The sequence below is a fragment of the Triticum urartu genome, chromosome 7A (genome assembly GCF_056163025.1).
Source record: "Triticum urartu cultivar PI428250 chromosome 7A, HENAU_Tu73, whole genome shotgun sequence".
NCBI classification, from domain to species: Eukaryota; Viridiplantae; Streptophyta; class Magnoliopsida; order Poales; family Poaceae; genus Triticum; species Triticum urartu.
Genome location: NC_141879.1, coordinates 692,028,236 through 692,049,296, shown reverse-complemented (window position 1 = coordinate 692,049,296; position 21,061 = coordinate 692,028,236). Strand labels below are relative to the sequence as shown.

The window sequence follows — 21,061 nt, the reverse complement described above, 5'->3', positions numbered from 1 at the left end:
CTCTCCCAAGCTTGTGCAACATGTTCATGATCAAGTTGCTTAAAATTCATAATGTCGTTTCTAAGAGAGATGATCTTAGCGGGAGGAAAGTACTTAGAGATAAAAGCATCTTTGCACTTGTTCCAAGAATCAATACTATTTTTAGGCAAAGACGAAAACCAAGCTTTAGCATGATCTCTAAGCGAAAAAGGAAATAGCTTCAATTTAACAACATCATTATCGACATCTTTCTTCTTTTGCATATCACATAAATCAACAAAGCTATTTAGATGAGTAGCGGCATCTTCACTAGGAAGGATGGCGAATTGATCTTTCATAACAAGATTCAACAAAGCAGTATTGATTTCACAAGATTCAGTATTGGCAAGAGGAGCAATCGGAGTGCTAACGAAATCATTATTGTTAGTATTGGTGAAGTCACGCAATTTGGTAGTATCTTGAGCCATCGCGACAAACAAGCAATCCAACACACGAGCAAACAAAAGGCAAGTGAGAAAAAGGCAAACAGAAAACTGAGGGCAAATAAAAATGGCAAAGGTGAATTGGGGGAGCGGAAAACGAGAGGCAAATGGCAACTAATGTAATGGGTACTTGGTATGTTGACTTTTGCGCACACTCCCCGGCAACGGCGCCAGAAATTCTTCTTGCTACCTCTTCAGCACTGCGTTGGTTTTCCCCGAAGAGGAGAGAATGATGCAGCAAAGTAACATAAGTATTTCCCTCAGTTTTTGAGAACCAAGGTATCAATCCAGTAGGAGGCTACACGCAAGTCCCTTGTACCTACACAAAACAATAGCTCAATGCAACCAATGCGATTAGGGGTTGTCAATCCCTTCACAGTCACTTACGGGAGTGAGATCTGATAGAGATGATAGATAATATTTTTGGTATAGAGATGCAAGGTGAAAAGTAAAAGGCAAAGTAATAAAGCAAAGCAATAATAAAGTGATGGATATTGATATGATGAGAATAGACCCGGGGGCCATAGGTTTCACTAGTGGATTCTCTCAAGAGCATAAGTATTCTACGGTGGGTGAACAAATTACTGTTGAGCAATTGACAGAATTGAGCATAGTTATGAGAATATCTAGGTATGATCATGTATATAGGCATCACGTCTGAGACAAGTAGACCGACTCCTGCCTGCATCTACTACTATTACTCCACTCATCGACCGCTATCTAGCATGCATATAGTGTATTAAGTTAAAAATAGAGTAACGCCTTAAGCAAGATGACATGATGTAGAGGGATAGTTTCATGCAATATGATAAAAACCCCATCTTGTATCCTCGATGGCAACAATACAATACGTGCCTTGCTGCCCCTTCTGTCACTTTGAAAGGACACCGCAAGATTGAACCCAAAGCTAAGCACTTCTCCCATGGCAAGAAAAACCAATCTAGTAGGCCAAACCAAACTGATAATTCGAAGAGACTTGCAAAGATAACCAATCATACATAAAAGAATTCAGAGAAGATTCAAATATTATTCATAGATAGACTTGATCATAAACCCACAATTCATCGGTCTCAACAAACACACCGTAAAAAAGAAGATTACATCAAATAGATCTCCATGAGAGAGGGGGAGAACATTGTATTGAGATCCAAAAAGAGAGAAGAAGCCATCTAGCTAATAACTATGGACCCGAAGGTCTGAGGTAAACTACTCACATTTCATCGAAGAGGCTATGATGATGTAGAAGCCCTCCGTGATGACGGCCCTTTCCGGCGGATACAGAAAGTTGCGGCGGTGGAATTAGGTTTTTGGCTCCGTATCTGATCGTTTGGGGGTACGTAGGTATATATAGGAGGAAGGAGTACGTCGGTGGAGCTCCGAGGGGCCCATGAGGTAGGGGGCGCGCCCTAGGGGGGGCCACCCTCGTGACCGCCTCTTTTGTTCCTTGGAGTAGGGTCCATGTCTCCTGGATCATGTTTGGTGAGAAAATCACGTTCCCGAAGGTTTTATTCCGTTTGGACTCCGTTTGATATTCTGTTTCTCCGAAATACTGAAATAGGCAAAAAATAGCAATTCTGGGCTAGGCCTCCGGTTAATAGGTTAGTCCCAAAAATAATATAAAAGTGGAAAATAAAGCCCAATATAGTCCAAAACAGTAGATAATATAGCATGGAGCAATCAAAAATTATAGATACGTTGGAGACATATCAACAAACATAGCTTTGGTCATCGTTGCAATTAATAGGAAATAATAAAGAAAGAGAGGTTTCACATATAAATATATTATCATAGACATCTTTTATGATTGTGCGCACTCATTAAAATATGACATGCTAAAGAGTTGATGTTGGACAAGGAAGACAACGTAATGGGTTATGTTTTGTTGCATCTGAGATAAAGTATATTGTCATGGATCATCCAACATGTTGAGCTTGCCTTTCCCCCTCATGCTAGCCAAATTCTCAGCACCAAGTAGAGATACTACTTGTGCTTCCAAAACCCTTAAATCAGTTTTGCCATGAGAGTCCACCATACCTACCTATGGATTGAGTAAGATCCTTCAAGTAAGTTTTCATCGGTGCAAGCAATAAAAATTGCTCTTTAAATATGTATGATTGATTGGTGTGGAAGAAATAAGATTTATACGATCTTGTGATGTGGAAGATATAAAAGCGATGGACTACATAATAAAGGTTCATATCACAAGGGGCAATATAAAGTGACGTTCTTTCGCATTAAGATTTTGTGCATCCTACCCGAAAGCGCATGGCAACCTCTGCTTCCCTCTGCGAAGGTCCTATCTGTTACTATTAACTTCTACCTTATGCAAGAGTCATGGCGATCTTCACCTTTCCTTTTTACACTTTATCCTTTGGCAAGCACAGTATGTTGGAAAGATCCTGATAGATATATCTAATTGAATGTAGGGGAGCATGAGTTATTATTGTTGACATTACCCTTGAGGTAAAAGGTTGGGAGGCAAAACTATAAGCCCCTATCTTTCTCTGTATACGATGGAAACTCCGTAACCACAAGTATCGCGTGAGTGTTAGCGATTATGAAAGAATAATGATAGTTGAGTATGTGGACTTGCTATAAAGCTCTGACATAGACTCTTTCTGATGTTATGATAAATTGCAATTGCTTCAATGATTGAGATTATAGTTTGTTAGTTCTCAATAAAGTTTCTGATTCATACTTTTGCATTGTGAATAGATCATCACTTGAAGATAAGTAATCATATGACAATATCCATATATGTTGCTGCTATGAAAATAATCATGATGCCTTCATGTCCGTATTTTATTTTTATCGGCACCTCTACCTCTAAACATGAGGACATATTTATCGTTATAGGTTTCCGCTTCAGGACAAGCGAGGTCTAAGCTTGGGGGAGTTGATACGTCCATTTTGCATCATGCTTTTATATCTATATTTATTGCATCATGGGTTGTTATTACACATTATGTCACAATACTTATGCCTATTCTCTCTCATTTTACAAGGTTTACATAAGGAGGGAGAATGCCGGCAGCTGGAATTCTGGGTTGGAAAAGGAGCAAATATTAGAGACCTATTCTGCGCAACTCCAAAAGTCCTAAACTCCACGGAAGTTATTTTCAGAATATATAAAAAATATTGAGCAGAAGAAATACACCAGAGGGGGACCCACCTAGCCATGAGGGTGGGGGCGCGCCCTACCCCCCAGGGCGCGCCCCCCTGCCTCATGGGCCCCCTGTTGGCTCTCCGATGGCCATCTTCTGCTATATGAAGTCTTTCGTCAAGGGAAAAATCATAAGCAACCTTTTGGGACGAGACTCCGCCGCCACGAGGCGGAACCAATCTAGGGCTCCGCCAGAGCTGTTCTGCCGGGGACACTTCCCTCCGGGAGGGGGAAATCATCGCCATCGTCATCACCAACGCTCCTCTCATTGAGAGAGGGAAATCTCCATCAACATCTTCACCAGCACCATCTCCTCTCAAAACTATAGTTCATCTCTTGTATCCAATTCTTTTCTCCATGTCTGGGATTGTTACTAGTAGGTTACTAGTAGTGTTGATTACTCCTTGTAGTTGATGCTAGTAGGTTTATTTGGTGGAAGATCATATGTTCAGATCCTTTATGCATATTAATACCCCTCTGATTATGAACATGAATATGCTTTGTGAGTAGTTACGTTTGTTCCTGAGGACATGGGCGAAGTCTTGCTATTAGTAGTCATGTCAATTTGGTATTCGTTCGATATTTTGATGAGATGTATGTTGTCTAGCCTCTAGTGGTGTTATGTGAACGTCGACTACATAACACTTCACCATTATTTGGGCCTAGTGGAAGGCATTGGGAAGTGATAAGTAGATGATGGGTTGCTAGAGTGACTGAAGCTTAAACCCTAGTTTATGCGTTGCTTCGTAAGGTGCTGATTTGGATCCATATGTTTCATGCTATGGTTAGGTTTACCTTAATACTTTTGTTGTAGTTACGGATGCTTGCAATAGAGGTTAATCATAAGTGGGATGCTTGTTCAAGTAAGAACAGCACCCAAGCACCGGTCCACCCACATATCAAATTATCAAAGTACCGAACGCGAATCATATGAACGTGATGAAAACTAGCTTGACGATATTCCCATGTGTCCTCGGGAGCGCTTTTCTCTATATAAGAGTTTGTCCAGGCTTGTCCTTTGCTACAAAAAGGATTGTGCCACCTTGCTGCACTTTATTTACTTTTGTTACTTGTTGCTCGTTACAATTTATCTTATCACAAAACTATCTGTTACCACTTATTTCAGTACTTGCAGAGAATACCTTGCTGAAAACCGCTTATCATTTCCTTCTGCTCCTCATTGGGTTCGACACTCTTACTTATCGAAAGGACTACGATAGATCCCCTATACTTGTGGGTCATCAACTACACGGGTGGAGTTCGTGGAGGAAGAAGGGGTGGAAGAGGAGATGGTGTTAGTAGAGGGAAGACACAAGCCGCAAAGGAGAGCGGTGATGCTGAAATACAGAAGGAGGGAGGTTTAGAGTTGACGGTGAGGATGGACATAATGCAATTTAAGATAATGAAGGCTGTTGAGGAGCGAACAGCTAGGAAGAGGTTGGTGGGGGATGATGGTATGGTCAATGTGAGAGGCCAGGCTGTGCCCAACTTGGTCGGGAAGGTGGTTGATGCAGTTCTTCGCTTGGAGAATGGCGAGAGTGTGGGTGTAGAGAGGCCGACAGATCCGAATACCACACCAGGAAAGAATCCAATTGTAAAAAGGAGGAGAAAGGGACATGGAGAGGTGGAGGAGAATGAAGGGGTGGACATGGACACAACTATGCAGGCGGCCTCCGGGGAGGAGGACCGCTGGTCCTAATGAATTGCCTAAGTTGGAACTGCCGGGGAGGGGGGGGAACACGCGGACAGTTTGCGAGCTAGCGATGTTGTGTAAGCCGCGTTCCCCCATGGTTGTTTTTCTGTGTGAGACCAGACAAAAGGAGGACAAGATGAAGAGGATCCGAGCCAAATTGGGGCTCAAGGGGTTTTGTGGTGTGGATAGCAATGGTCTTAGTGGTGGTTTGGCGCTCTTTTAGAGGGAAGATTGTGTGGTTAAAGTTTTGGACAAGGACGACAGATACATTGATACTGTTATCCAAGTTCGTCAAGGAGCGGCGGAGTGGCGAGCTACCTTTGTTTATGGGGAGCCGCGGGTGGAGCACAGGCATCTAATGTGGTCCAAGATACAGAACTTGAAAACTGTCAATGATTTGCCTTGGCTTGTAATTGGAGATTTTAACGAAGCTATGTTGGACTTTGAACATTTCCCGGTCACGCCTTGAGCGGAAGCACAGATGGTGTCTTTTTGTGATACTTTAGAGGTGTGTGAACTAGTGGATCTTGGATTCACTGGCCTGCCGTTTACATATGATAATAGACGAGGGAGATCGGCCAATGTAAAGGTGAGGCTGGACCGAGCGATTGCTACGAACGGTTGCCGTATACCTTCCCCATGTTCAGACCACCTTGTGCTTTTCCTGAAGGGGGAGCCAGACTCGGGGCCTCAGAAGGGAAGGAGCAGAAGATACGAGGTATTTTGGGAGAGGGATTCGACATTGCCACAGAGAGTGCAAGACGCATGGAGTTCAATCAGTGAGACTCTTAAACTGTCACACTTGAGAGATGCTTTATCTAAAACAATGACGGCTCTTGGTTCATGGAGTAAGAGATTTGGCAATGTTACGAGAGAACTTGCGAAGTCAAGAACTCAACTGGAAGAGCTTATGCATATGAACGCGGACAGGGAAGAAATAAGAGTAGTAATGGATAAAATGAATGAGCTTTTGTATCGGGAAGAGATGATGTTGATGCAGAGATCGAGGATCTCGTGGGTAAAGGAGGGGGATCGTAATACCAAATATTTTCATAGCAAAGCAGTATGGAGGGCGAGGAAAAATAAGATCCGGGAACTGACTGATTCTATTGGTGTTGTTCATATAGAGTTTGATGATATGAGTAGGATTGCAAATGAATATTTTCATAATATCTTTGCAACCGACTCTACTCTTGTTGCCACCGAGGTTGTGGATCTTTTTGAACGTGTTCTGTCTCCGGAGGACAGCGATAGGCTAGGTGCTCCTTTCATGGACAAGGAGATATCTGATGCAACGTTTCAGATTGGACCCTTGAAGGCACCTGGGCCAGATGGTTTCCCTGCACGGTTCTTTCAGCGCAACTGGAGTACGGTGAAGGAGGGAGTGATGGCAGTGGTAAGGGATTTCTTAAGCACGGGGATTATGCCAGAAGGAGTTAACGCAACATCTATTGTGCTCATTCCAAAAATTTCTAATCCAGCAAAAATGTCAGACTATAGGCCCATCAGCCTCTGCAACGTGATTTATAAGGTAATATCCAAGTGCTTAGTTAATCGGTTGCATCCGTTGTTGGATGATATAATTTCGGTGGAGCAAAGCGCTTTTATCCCGGGCAGAATGATTACAGATAATGCCTTGGTTGCCTTTGAATGTCTCCACTATATCAAACAAGAGAAAGATCCTACAAATTTTTTTTTGTGCCTATAAGCTGGATTTATCAAAACCTTATGATAGGGTTGATTGGGCTTTCTTGAAGCAGGTGATGCAAAGGTTAGGGTTGTATCATCGATGGATTGATTGGATAATAGTGTGTGTTACTGATACGTCTCCAACGTATCTATAATTTTTGATTGCTCCATCCTATATTATCTACTGTTTTGGACCATATTGGGCTTTATTATTCACTTCTATATTATTTTTGGGACTAACCTATTAACCGGAGGCCCAGCCCAGAATTGCTGTTTTTTGCCTATTTCACAGTTTCGAAGAAACGGAATATCAAACGGAGTCCAAACGGAATGAAACCTTCGGGAACGTGATTTTCTCACCGAATATGACCCAGGAGACTTGGACCCTATGCCAAGGAAGCTTTGAGGTGGGCACGAGGTAGGGGGCGGGCCCTCCCCCCCCTAGCGCGCCCCCACCCTCGTGGGGCCCATGAAGCTCCACCGACGTACTTCTTCCTCCTATATATACCTACGTACCCCCCAAACGATCAGATACGGAGCCAAAAACCTAATTCCACCGCCGCAACCTTCTGTACCCACGAGATTCCATCTTGGGGCCTGTTCCGGAGCTCCGCCGGAGAGGGCATCCACCACGGAGGGCTTCTACATCATCATAGCCCCTCTGATGAAGTGTGAGTAGTTTACCTCAAACCTTCGGGTCCATAGTTAGTAGCTAGATAGCTTCTTCTCTCTTTTTGGATCTCAATACAATGTTCTCCCCCTCTCTCGTGGAGATCTATTCGATGTAATCTTCTTTTTGCGGTGTGTTTGTTGAGACCAGTGAATTGTGGATTTATGATCAAGATTATCTATGAACAATATTTGAATCTTCTCTAAATTCTTTTATGTATGATAGGTTATCTTTGCAAGTCTCTTCGAATTATCAGTTTGGTTTGGCCTACTAGATTGGTTTTTCTTGCAATAGAAGAAGTGCTTAGCTTTGGGTTCAATCTTGCGGTGTCCTTTCCAAGTGACAGTAGGGGCAGCAAGGCACGTATTGTATTGTTGCCATCGAGGATAACAAGATGGGGTTTTTATCATATTGCATGAATTTATCCGTCCACATCATGTCATCTTGCTAAAAGCGTTACTCTGTTTTCTTGAACTTAATACTCTAGATGCCTGCTGGATAGCGGTCGATGAGTGGAGTAATAGTAGTAGATGCAGGCAGGAGTTGGTCTACTTGTCTCGGACGTGATGCCTATATACATGATCATACCTAGATACTCTTATAACTATGCTCAATTCTGTCAATTGCTCAACAGTAATTCGTTCACCCACCGTAAAATACTTATGCTCTTGAGAGAAGCCACTAGTGAAATCTATGGCCCCCGGGTCTATCTTTATCATATTAATCTTCCATCACTTTATTATTGCCTTTGCTTTTTACTTTTCTTTTATTTTACTTTGCATCTTTATCACAAAAATACCAAAAATATTATCTATCATATCTATCAGATCTCACTCTCGTAAGTGACCGTGAAGGGATTGACAACCCCTTATCGCATTGGTTGTGAGGAGTTATTTGCTTTGTGCAGGTACGAGGGACTCGCGCGTAGCCTCCTACTGGATTGATACCTTGGTTCTCAAAAACTAAGGGAAATACTTACGCTACTTTGTTGCATCATCCTTTCCTCTTCAAGGAAAACCAACGCAGTGCTCAAGAGGTAGCAAGAAGAATTTCTGGCGCCGTTGCCGGGGAGTCTACGCAAAAGTCAACATACTAAGTACCCATCACAATCCCTTATCTCCCGCATTGCATTATTCGCCATTTGCCTCTCGTTTTCCTCTCCCCCACTTCACCCTTGCCATTTTATTCGCCCTCTCTTTTCCGTTTGCCTGTTTCTTGCTTGCCTGTCGTTATGTCTGAATTTGGGGAAACTATTGCCGATATGGGCAATAATAATATCATAGAAAATTCTAATGCTCCTACCTTGCATACAAAAAGATTTCAAATTGGTAGTGGTAATATTATTGGAAAAGGAGTTATTCAAGATTTCTTTACTTGTGCTGGTGCTTTGCCTTCTATGGGAGGTTCTATTCACCATAGAACTAGTAGCCTTGCGGACGTTGTTTCCATGCTTATAGTTGAACTTGAAAGACAATTTATGCACATGCATCCTTGCATACAAAGAATCTTGTTAGAATTCTCTAATATTGAGCATTCTTCTGTTAAGCGTGCCGCCACTATCTTTTTGGCTCATGAGTTTAGATTTATAATAAAAGAGGCCAAAGAAATCTTTGCGCATTATAGGGTGGACACTGGCCGTCCTCCCATAGAGTCTATCCTCTTTGATGAAGAAGAAATAATGCGTTTTCAATCTCTAGACTATGTTGCTTTGAATGAAAACCTTAGAAAAAAGGTTCCTATCAATATTCTAGTTGATAGAATTTTTGAACTTAATGATGATTTGGCTATTCGAAATAATGAGCTAGGATATTCTCTCAAGTATAGACTCACAAAGTTCTTTCAAAAGAATGCCTATAATGATGAATTGGTTGTGCAATTTGAAGGGCCAAAGGAGGAACCTATACCTCCAAAAAATGATCTTGGGGACTTTTGTCCCATTAAATTTAGCCCGTTTGATTACTTTTGCTTGCCTCAAAGAAAACTTGCTTCCGAACGTAGAGAATATGAAATGAGTTTCACTGATCTATCCTATTACTATGGCAATACCTAGATCTATCCTTGCTTTTATGCCTAGCTAGGGGCGTTAAACAATAGCGCTTGTTGGGAGGCAACCCAATTTTATTTTTAGTTTTTTTTTCTTTTGCTTCTGTTTAGGAATAAATCTTTGATCTAGCCTCTGGTTAGATGTGTTTTTATGATTTAATTACTGTTTGTGCCAAGTTAAACCTATAGGATCTTCTTGGATAATAGTTATTTGATCTTGCTGTAATTTCCAGAAACTTTCTGTTCACGAAAACAATTGTTAAAAATCATCAGAACGTGATAAAATAGTGATTCCAATTGCTGCTGATCAATAAACAAATTTCCTAGGTCGTCCTATTTTGGTAGATTTTCTGGAGTTACAGAACTTTGCGTTAGTTACAGATTACTACAGACTGTTCTGTTTTTGACAGATTCTGTTTTTCGTGTGTTGGTTGCTTATTTTGATGAATCTATGGCTAGTAAAATAGTTTATAAACCATAGAGAAGTTGGAATACAGTAGGTTTAACACCAATATAAATAAAGAATGAGTTCATTGCAGTACCTTGAAGTGGTCTTTTGTTTTCTTTCGCTAACGGAGCTCACGAGATTTTTGTTGAGTTTTGTGTTGTGAAGTTTTCAAGTTTTGGGTGAAATCTTTGATGGATTATGGAACAATGAGTGGCAAGAGCCTAAGATTGGGGATGCCCATGGCACCCCCAAGATAATCTAAGGACACCAAAAAGTCAAAGCTTGGGGATGCCCCGGAAGGCATCCCCTCTTTCGTCTACTTCCATCGGTAACTTTACTTGGAGCTATATTTTTATTCACCACATGATATGTGTTTTGCTTGGAGCGTCTTGTATTATTTGAGTCTTTGTTTGTTAGTTTACCACAATCATCCTTGCTGTACACACCTTTTGAGAGAGCCATACATGATTTGGAATTTGATAGAATACTCTGTGTGCTTCACTTATATCTTTTGAGCTATATAGTTTTGCTCTAGTGCTTCACTTATATCTTTTAGAGCACGGTGGTTGATTTGTTTTATAGAAACTATTGATCTCTCATGCTTCAATTAGATTATTTTGAGAGTCTTAAATAGCATGGTAATTTTGAAGGAAATATGCCCTAGAGGCAATAATAAAGTTATTATTTATTTCCTTATATCATGATAAATGTTTATTATTCATGCTAGAATTGTATTAACCGGAAACATAATACATGTGTGAATACATAGACAAACAGAGTGTCACTAGTATGCCTCTACTTGAGTAGCTCGTTAATCGAAGATGGTTATGTTTCCTAACCATGGACAAAGAGTTGTTATTTGATTAACGGGATCACATCATTAGGTGAATTATCTGATTGACATGACCCATTCCATTAGCTTAGCACCCGATCGTTTAGTATGTTGCTATTGCTTTCTTCATGACTTATACATGTTCCTATAACTATGAGATTATGCAACTCCCGTTTACCGGAGGAACACTTTGGGTACTACCAAACGTCACAACGTAACTGGGTGATTATAAAGGAGTACTACAGGTGTCTCCAAAGGTACATGTTGGGTTGGCGTATTTCGAGATTAGGTTTTGTCACTCCGATTGTCGGAGAGGTATCTCTGGGCCCTCTCGGTAATGCACATCACTTAAGCCTTGCAAGCATTGCAACTAAATGAGTTAGTTGCGGGATGATGTATTACAGAACGAGTAAAGAGACTTGCCAGCAACGAGATTGAACTAGGTATTGGAATACCGACGATCGAATCTCGGGCAAGTAACATACCGATGACAAAGGGAACGACGTATGTTGTTATGCGGTCTGACCGATAAAGATCTTCGTAGAATATGTAGGAGCCAATATGGGCATCCAGGTCCCGCTATTGGTTATTGACCGGAGACGTGTCTCGGTCATGTCTACATTGTTCTCGAACCCGTAGGGTCCGCACGCTTAAGGTTACGATGATAGTTATATTATGAGTTTATGCATTTTGATGTACCGAAGGTTGTTCGGAGTCCCGGATGTGATCACGGACATGATGAGGAGTCTCGAAATGGTCGAGACATAAAGAATGATATATTGGAAGCCTATGTTCTGATATCGGAAGTGTTCCGGGTGAAATCGGGATTTTACCGGAGTACCGGGAGGTTACCGGAACCCCCCGGGAGCTATATGGGCCATGATGGGCCTTAGTGGAAAAGAGAAGAGGCAGCCCCTCATGGGCCGCGCGCCCCTCACTCCCTTGGTCCGAATAGGACAAGGAGAGGGGGCCGGCCCCTCTCTCTCTTTTCCCCCCTCCGCGAATCCTATTCCAACTAGGATTAGGGGGGGGGGGAATCCTACTCCCAGAGGGAGTAGGACTCTCCTGGCGCGCCCTCCTTGGACGGCCAGCCTCCCCCCTTTAGTCCTTTATATACGGAGGCAGGGGCACCCCAGAGACACACAAGTTGATCCACGTGATCTATTCCTTAGCCGTGTGCGGCGCCCCCAGCCACCATAGTCCTCGATAATACTGTAGCGGAGTTTAGGCGAAGCCCTGCTGCTGTAGTGCATCAAGATCGTCACCACACCGTCGTGCTGACAGAACTCTTCCCCGACACTTTGCTGGATCGGAGTCCGGGGATCGTCATCGAGCTGAATGTGTGCTAGAACTCGGAGGTGCCATAGTTTCGGTGCTTGATCGGTCGGATCGTGAAGACGTACAACTACATTAACCAAACGCTTCCGTTGTCAATCTACTAGGTATGTAGATCACACTCCCCCCCTCGTTGCTATGCATCACATGATCTTGCGTGTGCGTAGGAAATTTTTTGAAATTACTACGAAACCCATCAAATTTTCTTAATAATTTTAATATACTTGGTAATCAAGATTTTTAAAACTTTCTTTTGAGTGCGTTGAATACTAAGAGAAGTTTGATGCTTCATAATTGTTTTGAGATATGGAGGTGATAATATCAAAGTCGTGCTAGTTGAGTTGTTGTGAATTTGAGAAATGCTTGTGTTGAAGTTTGCAAGTCCCGTAGCATGCACGTATGGTAAACGTTATATAACAAATTTGAAACATGAGGTGTTATTTGATTGTCCTCCTTATGAGTGGCTGTCGGGGATGAGCGATGGTCTTTTCCTACCAATCTATCCCCATAGGAGCATGCGCGTAGTGCTTTGGTTTTTGATGGCTTGTAGATTTTTGCAATAAGTATATGAGTTATTTATGACTCATGTTGAGTCCATGGATTATATGCACTCTCACCCTTCCATCATTGCTAGCCTCTTCGGTACCATGCATTGCCCTTTCTCACATTGAGAGTTGGTGCAAACTTCGCTGGTGCATCCAAACCCCGTGATATGATACGCTCTTTCACACATAAACCTCCTTATATCTTCCTCAAAACAGCCACCATACCTACCTATTATGGCATTTCCATAGCCATTCCGAGATATATTTCCATGCAACTTTCCACCATACCGTTCATCATGACACATTCATCATTGTCATATTGCTTAGCATGATCATGTAGTTGACATTGTATTTGTGGCAAAGCCACCATTCATAATTCTTTCATACATGTCACTCTTGATTCATTGCATATCCCGGTACACCGCCGGAGGCATTCATATAGAGTCATACTATGTTCTAGTATCGAGTTGTAATCATTGAGTTGTAAATAAATAGAAGTGTGATGATCATCATTTAATAGAGCATTGTACCAAAAAAAGAGAGAAAGGCCAAAAGAAAAAAAAGAAGGCCCAAAAAATAAAAAAAATAAAAAGGGGCAATGCTACTATGCTTTCTTTTCCACACTTGCGCTTCAAAGTAGCACCATAATCCTCATGATAGAGAGTCTCTTGTTTTGTCACTTTCATATACTAGTGGGAATTTTTCATTATAGAACTTGGCTTGTATATTCCAACAATGGGCCTCCTCAAGTGCCCTAGGTCTTCGTGAGCAAGCAAGTTGGATGCACACCCACTTAGTTTCTTTGGTTGAGCTTTCATACATTTATAGCTCTAGTGCATCCGTTGCATGGCAATCCCTTCTCCTTGCATTAACATCAATCGATGGGCATCTCCATAGCCCATTGATTAGCCTCATTGATGTGAGATCTTCTCCTTTTTGTCTTCTCCACATAACCCCTATCATCATATTCTATTCCACCCATAGTGCTATATCCATGGCTCACGCTCATGTATTGCGTGAAGGTTTATAAGTTTGAGATTACTAAAGTATGAAATAATTGCTTGGCTTGTCATCGGGGTTTTGCATGATGAGAGCATTCTTGTGTGACGAAAATGGAGCATGACTAAACTATATGATTTTGTAGGGATGAACTTTCTTTTGCCATGTTATTTTGAGAAGACATAATTGCTTATTTAGTATGCTTGAAGTATTATTATTTTTATGTCAATATGAACTTCTGTCTTGAATCTTTTGGATCTGAATATTCATACCACAATTAATAAGAATTACATTGAAATTATGCCAAGTAGCACTCCACATCAAAAATTCTTTTTTATCATTTACCTACTCGAGGACGAGCAGTAATTAAGCTTGGGGATGTCTGATACGTCTCCAACGTATCTATAATTTTTGATTGCTCCATGCTATATTATCTACTGTTTTGGACCATATTGGGCTTTATTATTCACTTTTATATTATTTTTGGGACTAACCTATTAACCGGAGGCCCAGCCCAGAATTGTTGTTTTTTGCCTATTTCAGAGTTTTGAAGAAACGGAATATCAAATGGTGTCCAAACGATCAAATACGGAGCCAAAAACCTATGTACCCCCAAACGATCAGATACGGAGCAAAAAACCTAATTCCACCGCCGCAACTTCTGTACCCACAAGATCCCATCTTGGGGCCTGTTCCGGAGCTCCGCCGGAGAGGGCATGCACCACGGAGGGCTTCTACATCATCATAGCCCCTCCGATGAAGTGTGAGTAGTTTACCTCAAACCTTCGGGTCCATACTTAGTAGCTAGATGGCTTCTTCTCTCTTTTTGATCCCAATACAATGTTCTCCACCTCTCTCGTGGAGATCTATTCGATGTAATCTTCTTTTTGCGGTGTGTTTGTTGAGACCGATGAATTGTGGGTTTATGATCAAGATTATCTATGAACAATATTTGAATCTTCTCTGAATTCTTTTATGCATGATTGGTTATCTCTGCAAGTCCCTTCGAATTATAAGTTTGGTTTGGCCTACTAGATTGGTTTTTCTTGCAATAGGAGAAGTTCTTAGCTTTGGGTTCAATCTTGTGGTGTCCTTTCCTAGTGACAGTAGGGGCAGCAAGGCACGTATTGTATTGTTGCCATCGAGGATAACAAGATGGGGTTTTTATCATATTGCATGAAACTATCCCTCTACATCATGTCATCTTGCTTAAGGCGTTACTCTGTTTTTTAACTTAATACTCTAGATGCATGTTGGATAGCGGTCCATGAGTGGAGTAATAATAGTACATGCAGGTAGGAGTCGGTCTACTTGTCTTGGACGTGATGCCTATATACATGATCATACCTAGATACTCTCATAACTGTGCTCAGTTCTGTCAATTGCTCAACAGTAATTCGTTCACGTACCGTAAAATACTTATGTTCTTGAGAGAAGCCACTAGTGAAATCTATGGCCCCCGGGTCTATCTTTATCATATTAATCTTGCATCACTTTATTATTGCCTTTGCTTTTTACTTTGCTTTTATTTTACTTTGCATCTTTATCATAAATTCAGAGAAGATACATAAACCTAGCCACATTTCGACAGATACCCAAGGGGAATTCATCATGAAGCCAATTTATCTTCAAACTCGAATAGCTCCTAGATTGCACAAACACAAACACAACAGTTCATCCTAAACCTCCAATTTTTAAGGTAAAAACAAGTATCTGAGTGTACCTGACACCAGATCAGGGAGTAACTTGAACAAAACTCAAACAATCAAATTAATCATATGAACTACTGAATCTGGAGTGAGCAACGCGTCAAAAAAAACTGAAGTGAGCAACAACAACCTAGAATCGAGAATCTGGGCCAGCACACTAGAGCCTGGGAGCATGGGTACATCCAAATATTGCAGAAATCAGGACATACATGCAAGATGCATTGGACTTCTTCAGTAAATCCAAAAGCAAGCATGTAAAGGCTAAAATGCTAGAAAATTCAAATATGGTAGTACTAATATCATCTTACATTCACGTGCAAACTTCAGGCGTTGGACAATGCCGACTTGGTACTATCACAGCCCCACACTATGTTTTCTGCTGCCTTCTCGGTGATGGGCATACGACACTTGCTACCATACTTCCACACTTTCACTTGCCTGATAAAAATACAGGGGAAATTAGCTCGCTTAGCATTCAATATCTTGAACAGACAAAATATTTTTAGTTAGCAAATAACTTTTAGTGGTATCTCTGGAGAACATGTAAATGCCAGAATTTTTGACAAACATATACTTATGTAAGAAGGGTGTGGCTAGAGTCGAGTGAGACTTAACAAGAAGTCTCAATCAAGAGATAGAATATCTTTTTTTTTGAAAAGGAGGTCATCCCCCGGCCTCTGCATCGGAGAGATGCATACGGCCACTTTATTAAAACAAGTTCAACAAAAACAAATAGTCTGGTCTGCAAAGTACGGCTCACAGAAGGAGCTAAAACGAAAAAACAAGATAAACTCAAAGCCACAACCGGCTGGACGAAAAGCTACTAGGGACATATCCTATTATGTGACCGCCATCCAAACCGGTTGATTATATCCCGGGCAACCATCTCCCACCAGTTGCACCGAGTAGCCAGCTGCTCCCTGGAGCCCATAGGAGTGAGTAACGACCACGTACGGATCCATGCCGTAGCCCTGAAGATAACCTGCAAGAAATTAACAATAGGTACTCTGTTAAAAATCAAATCATTCCTGCAGTTCCATATAGCCCAAATAAGTGCGCATATTCCAATCCGAATACTTGACGCAACATGAGGAGGCACTCCATTTAGCCACGTCCCAAACAACGCGTCTATGCTTACCGGAGGCGTAATATTAAATGCTACATGGACAGACCGCCAAAGTAACTTTGCGACAAGGCAATCAAGAAATAAGTGTTGAATTGTTTCATCATGAACTCCCTACCCATCGCCGCTTTAACAGGTTATCTTTGGTGAGGATCACTTGCTTGTGAACAAACCACATAAAGATTTTAATATGCAAGGGAACCTTAACTTTAAAGATGTGTAACGATCTTGGGATTGAGCCAGAGTTAATGAGATCTGAGTACATCTATTTAACCGTGAACACTCCATTACTTGTTAATTTCGAGTTAAATGTATCTCCCTGATCAGAGAGTTGAACATCCATCAACCTCCTCACTAGGTGTAACCAGGAATCCCATCTTTCCCCTACCAGGGACCTCCTGAACTGGATATTCAAGGGTACCGTCTGCAAAATTGTTGCTACGTAATCTTCTTTACGTTGAGCAATATGATACAGGAAAGGATATTGGGGAGCTAGCGGTGTGTCGCCTAACCAAGTGTCCTCCCAAAACCTTGTTGTTGTTCCGTCCCCAACAATGAATTTCACCCTATGGAAGAAGGTTTCTTTCACTCTCATGAGACCCTTCCAAAATGGTGAATCATCAGGTCTTACGGTCAATTGAGCAAGAGTTTTAGAGTTTTATAGAATATCTACAAAAAGAAAAGTATTAAAAAGAAAATTTGCACAGATCTCCACGTAAGATACTATGAATATAGTATGGACTAAGAATTGGTCGGTCGACTGCGATTTAGCATAACTTCCCAACTGAATTGGTACTTCCATGCTTCTAATAAATATGTCCTCACCAAGCAAATTAAGATGTGGTATGAACTGCTGAAGACATGTATGTTCCCCCTTCTATACTATACAGGTGCACTGGTGTGCAATCAAAGACGATGGTCTGCATCCTACTGTAGCCTGACATACATAACAATACATTAAGCATCCCTAAAACATAGAACCGATTAACAATGAAGAATGAAGTACCTAATAAAGGACTAGTTACGTAGTAGCATGTCTAATATAGAACAGAAACTAATTGTCCTAATATCTAAGTTTAATGTTGCTACCACAATTATCATAAAAACCATGTAGAAAGCAGCGTGTGCATTATATACACCACTAATGAATTATCCTCGTGTGCAGACCTGAACAAAGAATTGCAACCAAAAAATAAGTGTACGCACATATGGTAAACATCGTAGACCCGATAAATATTAGCATAGGTACTAGACCACAGTACTGAACAAATCAGCAAGAGGTAAGCCTTGCATTCCTCCTTCATTGCTGGGAATTGAGGATGCCAGTTATCCAATCACATTTTTAATTGTCAAACAGATATAAGTACATATATAGTAGCATCATGTACATCAATTGTACCTATACAACATTTATGTCTACCCTTCTATACTAGTCAATTGTAACTAGACCACAAATTAAGATGTGGTATGAACTGCTGAAAGAAAGTATGTCCAGCCTACTATACTACTGAATTGTTATGTATCCTGATTCCTGACATACATAACAATACTTTAAGCATCCCTAAAACTCAAGACAGACTGACTACGGAGAATCAAGTATCTAAAATTCTAGTTACATAGTAGCATGTCTAATATGGAATGGATACTAAATGTCCTGATATCCAAGTTGAATGTTGCTACCACAATTAGCATAAAAAATCATGTAGAAAGCAGCGTGTGCATTATATATACACCACTAACGAATTATCCCCGCACCTGTGCTGACCTGAAAAGAAATTGCTATAAAAATATAAGTGTACACACAGGGTAAACATCCTAGACCTGATAAAATATTAGCATAACGCACATTGGAAGCTAGACCACAGTAATAAACAAATCAGCAAGAGGTTAACCTTGCATTCCTCCTTCATTGCTGGGAACTGAGGATGCCAGTTACCCAATCACATTTTTAATCGTCAAACAGATATAAGTATATAGTAGCATCGTGCACATTAATTGTAACTACACCACATTTATATAGGCAGATTAAAAAGAGGCAAACCTCACGGTGTTATTCTTTCAGATCACGTCCTTCCTTCATCAGAGGGAATTTTGGAGGCCAAACCATCATAAAGGGGCTGACACTAAACACGTAATCATCCTCTTCTGTCACGTCGTAAACCTTTTTTAACACCTTGCGTTTAATATAAAAAAGATAGAGGGCATTGTCCGCCTCGATGAAAATAAACTCAGAATTGAACCCAGGTGCATGTACATCTGCATCCTTGAAGCCATGACTCGGTATCATGATTAGCACATATCTCACGTAAACAAATGGTATTCACAAGGAACCAGTTGGCAGCACCATTATTGCCATCCACCCCGTGGAGCCAGATGCGTATTTGAAGTTCCTTGAGACTGATCAGATGAACCCCAGAATCATCATCTGCGAGCGACAGCTTGCCACGCCACGGTAACACCTCTTCTGGGAGGTTAACTAACGACAGAGAGGCGGACACAAGATCTAGCACGATTAACATATTAATCCCGCCCACATAGGCCAGAGTACAGATCTTGCCGTCACCAACCAAACTAGCAAGATCGAGTCGTAGCGAAATACCAGTGAATTCACTTGCAACCGAAGAGTAGATGGCCCAGATATCATCTTGTAAGACATACACATCCACAATGGTCTGCTGCCCTTCCACGCCCAGTGCCAGATAGAAGGAGGACAGGCCGTCGTCGCCGCCTTTGAGGATGAACTCTCTGCCGTAGTATGCGGAGTCGTCGTGATGGATGCTGGTTTGCGGAACTGGCGGGAGGATGGTCGTGTATCTCGCAGGGTACAACGGATAGCGGACTGTTCTTATTGGAGGGCCATGGTGCAGGTAGGAGGTGAGGTGGAGGAGCCCGTTCCAGCAATCCACGCTGAGGCAGAAGCTGTCGCTGCCCAAAGTGGCCAAATCGATGTTAGCGCGGCGGACGACGGCAGCGAGCTCAGGGGTCTGAGGCATCGGCACGAATCGGGGCTTGGTGCCTCCAGTTTCGACGTAGAAACCGAGGAGGCTAGGTGGGTGGAGGTCGCGGAAGCGGCAGAGGAAGATAAGGTCGGAGGAGACGCGGAGCCAGCGCTTGCAAACTAGAGCCGCGCGGACGAGACTGGTGGGAAATTCCACGCGGAGGAGGATCTCGCCGAGGAGATCGTCGTTCGTCGAGCACGGCCGAGATCGCCGCTGCGGCCGGCGGCGCAGATTGCGGCGCCCCATGTCCTTCAATGTGATGGATCCCCCCAACAAAATTATGAATTCGGGCCAAGAAAGAAAAGGGAGAAAAATTCGAATTTGGGCCAAGAAAGAAAAGGACCCCCCCTCCCTCCCTCCGTAAACGCTGGTGTTACCACATCTGTCCTCCCACGATCCGCTCCTCCTCCTCGACCAGCGCCGCCGCCTTCCAGCCCCCTCTCCGTCTCCCCTCGATCCTCGTCGACCAGCTCGCCCTCGTCGCCCGAGCGTTCGCTGAAAGGTACAAGCTCCGTCCTTCCTCCTCCTTTCCTCGGTCCTCCGTCCTCCTCCTTGTCTGCTCTCAAATCCATCCCTTGTCTGCTCTCCTTCTTGGCAGCCACCGGCCATGACGACCCCGAAGCACACATCGTAACTTGATTCCTTTACAAGCATGAACCAAACAAAACATAGTTTTTCCCATTACATCCCTGTTACGAGCGTGATCTAATTCCCTTACCATTTACGTTACCAGTCTCTAATCCAAACACCTCCTTCATGTAATCGCATGGAATGCATAATGACATATCATGGATTTTATATGTTTTCTTATGACAGATGGTGAGTTGTGCAAGCATGCATAGCAGAGTACATCAGTACCTACAAGAATGCATAAAATAATATAGATTGTCACCTCTAAAAATGCATATATAATAGTATATGTATCATCACACATACCAATTGTAACATTCATAAAAATTGAAACATTGTCACCTCTAACTACGCATAACATAATATGTATCGCCGCAGATATGAATTGTAACATTTTCACCTCTAAGTTCATGAAAACATGCATGGCAGAATATACATCGGCACCTACAAGGAATGAATCTTACCACTGTGGCCGGTGTTGGGACCTAAGTACAAGGCGGCACATGTCGATTGTAGACCCATACATTGGGCGCGGGAGACCAGGCTGTAGGGCATATCAACACCGGCACCACCATAAGAACGATTGAGGGGGGGGGGTCCATGATCGTGTGACCGTAGAGGTGACTCATGAAACAGAATGCCGCTAGGGACGACATGGGTGCAGCCGTATCAGAGTAGCGCCGCGCGCTGGCTGGCAACACGGGTATCAGCGAGGGGACCGT

The 21,061-nt window shown here is 42.2% G+C and overlaps 1 pseudogene; it reads right to left on the bottom strand.

Annotated features, from left to right (window-relative positions):
- Nucleotides 1-18,760: 18,760 nt before the first annotated feature.
- LOC147961614 (uncharacterized) lies at nt 18,761-20,338 on the bottom strand (annotated as a pseudogene).
- Nucleotides 20,339-21,061: the final 723 nt, after the last annotated feature.